Source organism: Opisthocomus hoazin, unplaced genomic scaffold (genome assembly GCF_030867145.1).
Source record: "Opisthocomus hoazin isolate bOpiHoa1 unplaced genomic scaffold, bOpiHoa1.hap1 HAP1_SCAFFOLD_129, whole genome shotgun sequence".
NCBI classification, from domain to species: domain Eukaryota; kingdom Metazoa; phylum Chordata; class Aves; order Opisthocomiformes; family Opisthocomidae; genus Opisthocomus; species Opisthocomus hoazin.
In genome coordinates this window covers 82501-87500 of record NW_027448892.1, presented here as the reverse complement: position 1 = coordinate 87500, position 5000 = coordinate 82501, and positions in this window count along the sequence as shown.

The window sequence follows — 5000 nt, the reverse complement described above, 5'->3', positions numbered from 1 at the left end:
ACCCCTCTTGGAGCCCTCGCTCCAGTCGGCAACGGCCACCGGAGCCTGCGGGCAAGCAGCGGCTTCGCGCGGCTTCTGGCAGTCGGAAGCGCCGTGCGCGATAGGTAGGAGGCAGAACGGCCACGGCCAGGGCCGCCGGGCAACGCCCGAGTCTGCCGGCTGAGCCGCGGGTGACAAGCGTTCGAGTGCCGGCGACCGCCGCCCGTCTCGGCCCGGCCCTGGAGAAACCCCTCTTGGAGCCCTCGCTCCAGTCGGCAACGGCCACCGGAGCCTGCGGGCAAGCAGCGGCTTCGCGCGGCTTCTGGCAGTCGGAAGCGCCGTGCGCGATAGGTAGGAGGCAGAACGGCCACGGCCACAGCCGCCGTGCAACACCCGAGTCTGCCGGCTGAACCGCGAGTAGCTGCAGCGGTTCGATGGCGCTGGTCCGCGAGCGCCAGCCCTCTGCCCTAGTATACGGACAGCGAGGTCCCCGGCCCCGGCGGGCTCGAAGAGAACCGTCTTCCCCCAGCGGGGAGGCGCGCGAGCGCCGCCGACTCTTACCATGACGTAACTGGAGGCAGCGCAAAGCAGCGACCCCTTCGGCAGCTCCGAAGAAGAACCGGGCAAGACGTCTACCTGCCAGAACCGCGGTGGAGCCAAAGTCCCGCCGGAGCGAGGTAGACGAGGCATCCCTTTCCGCCGGCAGCTCCGGCGGCCACATCGGGCACACCGGACCCGGCGGACGGTAAAACGGGTAGACCTGGCCTCCCTGCCGGCAGAACGGGTAGACGAGGCCTCCCTGCCTGGAACCGGGTAGACCTGGCATCCCTGCCGGAAGCGGGTAGACCTGGCATCCCTGCCGGTAAAACGGGTAGACCTGGCCTCCCTGCCGGCAGAACGGGTAGACGAGGCCTCCCTGCCTGGAACCGGGTAGACCTGGCATCCCTGCCGGAAGCGGGTAGACCTGGCATCCCTGCCGGTAAAACGGGTAGACCTGGCCTCCCTGCCGGCAGAACGGGTAGACGAGGCCTCCCTGCCTGGAACCGGGTAGACCTGGCATCCCTGCCGGAAGCGGGTAGACCTGGCATCCCTGCCGGCAAAACGGGTAGACCTGGTCTCCCTGCCGCCAAAACGGGTAGACCTGGCCTCCCTGCAGGTAAAACGGGTAGACCTGGCCTCCCTGCCGGCAGAACGGGTAGACCTGGCCTCCCTGCCGCCAGAACGGGTAGACCTGGCATCCCTGCCGGCAAAACGGGTAGACCTGGTCTCCCTGCCGGTAAAACGGGTAGACCTGTTCTCCCTGCCGGCAAAACGGGTAGACCTGGCCTCCCTGCCGGCAGAACGGGTAGACCTGGCCTCCCTGCCGCCAGAACGGGTAGACCTGGCATCCCTGCCGGCAAAACGGGTAGACCTGGTCTCCCTGCCGGTAAAACGGGTAGACCTGGTCTCCCTGCAGGTAAAACGGGTAGACCTGTTATCCCTGCCGGCAAAACGGGTAGACCTGGCATCCCTGCCGGTAAAACGGGTAGACCTGGTCTCCCTGCCGGCAAAAAGGGTAGACCTGTTCTCCCTGCCGCCAGAACGGGTAGACCTGGCCTCCCTGCCGGTAAAATGGGTAGACCTGGTCTCCGTGCAGGTAAAACGGGTAGACCTGGTATCCCTGCCGGCAGAACGGGTAGACCTGGTCTCCCTGCCGCCAGAACGGGTAGACCTGGCATCCCTGCCGGCAAAACGGGTAGACCTGGTCTCCCTGCCGGTAAAACGGGTAGACATGGCCTCCCTGCAGGTAAAACGGGTAGACCTGTTCTCCCTGCCGGCAAAACGGGTAGACCTGGCATCCCTGCCGGCAAAACGGGTAGACCTGGTCTCCCTGCCGGTAAATGGGTAGACCTGGTCTCCCTGCCGCTAGAACGGGTAGACCTGGCCTCCCTGCCGGCAACATGGGTAGACCTGGCCTCCCTGCCGGTAAAACGGGTAGACCTGGCATCCCTGCAGGTAAAACGGGTAGACCTGGCATCCCTGCCGGCAAAACGGGTAGACCTGTTCTCCCTGCAGGTAAAACGGGTAGACCTGTTCTCCCTGCCGCCAGAACGGGTAGACCTGGCATCCCTGCCGGCAAAACGGGTAGACCTGGCATCCCTGCCGGTAAATGGGTAGACCTGGCATCCCTGCCGGAAAAACGGGTAGACCTGGCATCCCTGCCGGCAATACGGGTAGACCTGGTCTCCCTGCCGCTAGAACGGGTAGACCTGGCATCCCTGCCGGTAAAACAGGTAGACCTGGCCTCCCTGCCGCCAGAACGGGTAGACCTGGCATCCCTGCCGGTAAAACGGGTAGACCTGGCCTCCCTGCCGGCAGAACGGGTAGACCTGGTCTCCCTGCAGGTAAAACGGGTAGACCTGGCCTCCCTGCCGGCAGAACGGGTAGACCTGGCCTCCCTGCCGGCAGAAGGGGTAGACCTGTCCTCCCTGCGGACAGAGCGGGTCGCCCGTGCTGGAGGCCCGTATGCAGGGGTGCCTGCACGGGGTGGGAAGGGGCGGCGGCGGGCTGCCTGTGCTCTCTCAGCCGGGGCGGCGGTGGGGGGGCTTGCGGGGGGTGGCTTGGGGCGGCAGGCCGGTCCTGCCGGAGGCCCGTATGCAGGGGTGCCTGCACAGGGTGGGTGGGCCGGCGGCGGGCTGCCTGTGCTCTCTCAGCCGGGGCGGCGGTGGGGGGGCTTGCGGGGGGTGGCTGGGGTCGGCAGGCCGGCCCTGCCGGAGGCCCGTATGCAGGGGTGCCTGCACGGGGTGGGAAGGGGCGGCGGCGGGCTGCCTGTGCTCTCTCAGCCGGGGCGGCGGTGGGGGGGCCTGTGGCGGGTGGCTGGGGGCGGCAGGCCGGCCCTGCCGGAGGCCCGTATGCAGGGGTGCCTGCACGGGGTGGGAAGGGCCGGCGGCGGGCTGCCTGTGCTGTTTCAGTCGGGGCGGCGGTGGGGGGGCTTGCGGGGGGTGGCTGGGGTCGGCAGGCCCGCCCTGCCGGAGGCCCGTATGCAGGGGTGCCTGCACGGGGTGGGTGGGCCTGCGGCGGGCTGCCTGTGCTCTCTGAGCCGGGGCGGCGGTGGGGGGGGCTTGCGGGGGGTGGCTGGGGGCGGCAGGCCGGCCCTGCCGGAGGCCCGTATGCAGGGGTGCCTGCACGGGGTGGGAAGGGGCGGCGGCGGGGTGCCTGTGCTCTCTGAGCCGGGGCGGCGGTGGGGGGGCTTGCGGGGGGTGGCTGGGGTCGGCAGGCCGGCCCTGCCGGAGGCCCGTATGCAGGGGTGCCTGCACGGGGTGGGAAGGGCCGGCGGCGGGCTGCCTGTGCTCTCTCAGCCGGGGCGGCGGTGGGGGGGCCTGTGGCGGGTGGCTGGGGGCGGCAGGCCGGCCCTGCCGGAGGCCCGTATGCAGGGGTGCCTGCACGGGGTGGGAAGGGCCGGCGGCGGGCTGCCTGTGCTCTCTCAGCCGGGGCGGCGGTGGGGGGGGTTGCGGGGGGTGGCTGGGGTCGGCAGGCCGGCCCTGCCGGAGGCCCGTATGCAGGGGTGCCTGCACGGGGTGGGAAGGGCCGGCGGCGGGCTGCCTGTGCTCTCTCAGCCGGGGCGGCGGTGGGGGGGGTTGCGGGGGGTGGCTGGGGTCGGCAGGCCGGCCCTGCCGGAGGCCCGTATGCAGGGGTGCCTGCACGGGGTGGGTGGGCCTGCGGCGGGCTGCCTGTGCTCTCTGAGCCGGGGCGGCGGTGGGGGGGGCTTGCGGGGGGTGGCTGGGGGCGGCAGGCCGGCCCTGCCGGAGGCCCGTATGCAGGGGTGCCTGCACGGGGTGGGAAGGGGCGGCGGCGGGTTGCCTGTGCTCTCTCAGCCGGGGCGGCGGTGGGGGGGCTTGCGGGGGGTGGCTGGGGGCGGCAGGCCGGCCCTGCCGGAGGCCCGTATGCAGGGGTGCCTGCACGGGGTGGGAAGGGCCGGCGGCGGGCTGCCTGTGCTGTCTCAGTCGGGGCGGCGGTGGGGGGGCTTGCGGGGGGTGGCTGGGGTCGGCAGGCCGGCCCTGCCGGAGGCCCGTATGCAGGGGTGCCTGCACGGGGTGGGTGGGCCGGCGGCGGGCTGCCTGTGCTCTCTGAGCCGGGGCGGCGGTGGGGGGGGCTTGCGGGGGGTGGCTGGGGGCGGCAGGCCGGCCCTGCCGGAGGCCCGTATGCAGGGGTGCCTGCACGGGGTGGGAAGGGGCGGCGGCGGGGTGCCTGTGCTCTCTCAGCCGGGGCGGCGGTGGGGGGGCTTGCGGGGGGGTGGCTGGGGGCGGCAGGCCGGTCCTGCCGGAGGCCCGTATGCAGGGGTGCCTGCACGGGGGTGGGTTGGGGGGGGCGGCGGGAATTTTTTGGTTTTTGTTGCTTTTTTATTTCTTTTTCCGCTTTTGAAACAGAGACGCCGCCCCGTCCTCGGGCGTTTCAGCCGAGCTGATGGAAAGCGGCGCCCCTTCCCGTCGCTTGCGGGGGGGGGTGGTGCAGGAGGGGGGAGGCGGCGCGCGCCTGAAATTCCCCTCGCCACCCCCCGTTTCCGAGACTTCGCCGTATCTAGTGGAAGGCGCTAAGCTTGGCCGGACTGTCTCGCTGAAGGCTTTCTTACTCTGCATCGGTTCTGACGGTGGGCGAGAAAAAAAAACAAAACCAAAGCAGAGCAGGGAAACAGTTACAAAAATTTCTTGAGAGCCAGCACCGGCCCGCCCATCGGCAGACGGAGCGGCGCCCGGGGTCAACGAGTGCCACCCTGCTGCTTAGCAACCGGAACCCGAGCCGGCCCGCCCCGCCCACCCGCCGGCAAGGGGCGGGCGCTTCCCCGCGGCAGAAGGGGGAGACAGAGACTGAGAGACGGGGTCGAGGAGCAGGCGGGGAGCCTTGCGCTGAGGTAGGCTGGGGACGGGGCCTCTTTTCCGAGAAGATTGAGGTTTGAGTCGGGGGGGGGGGGGGGGGGGGGGCGGCGGCAGGGGCTGCTTGTGCGCTCTCGGCCGGGGCGGCGGTGGGGGGGTGGCGGGGTGGGG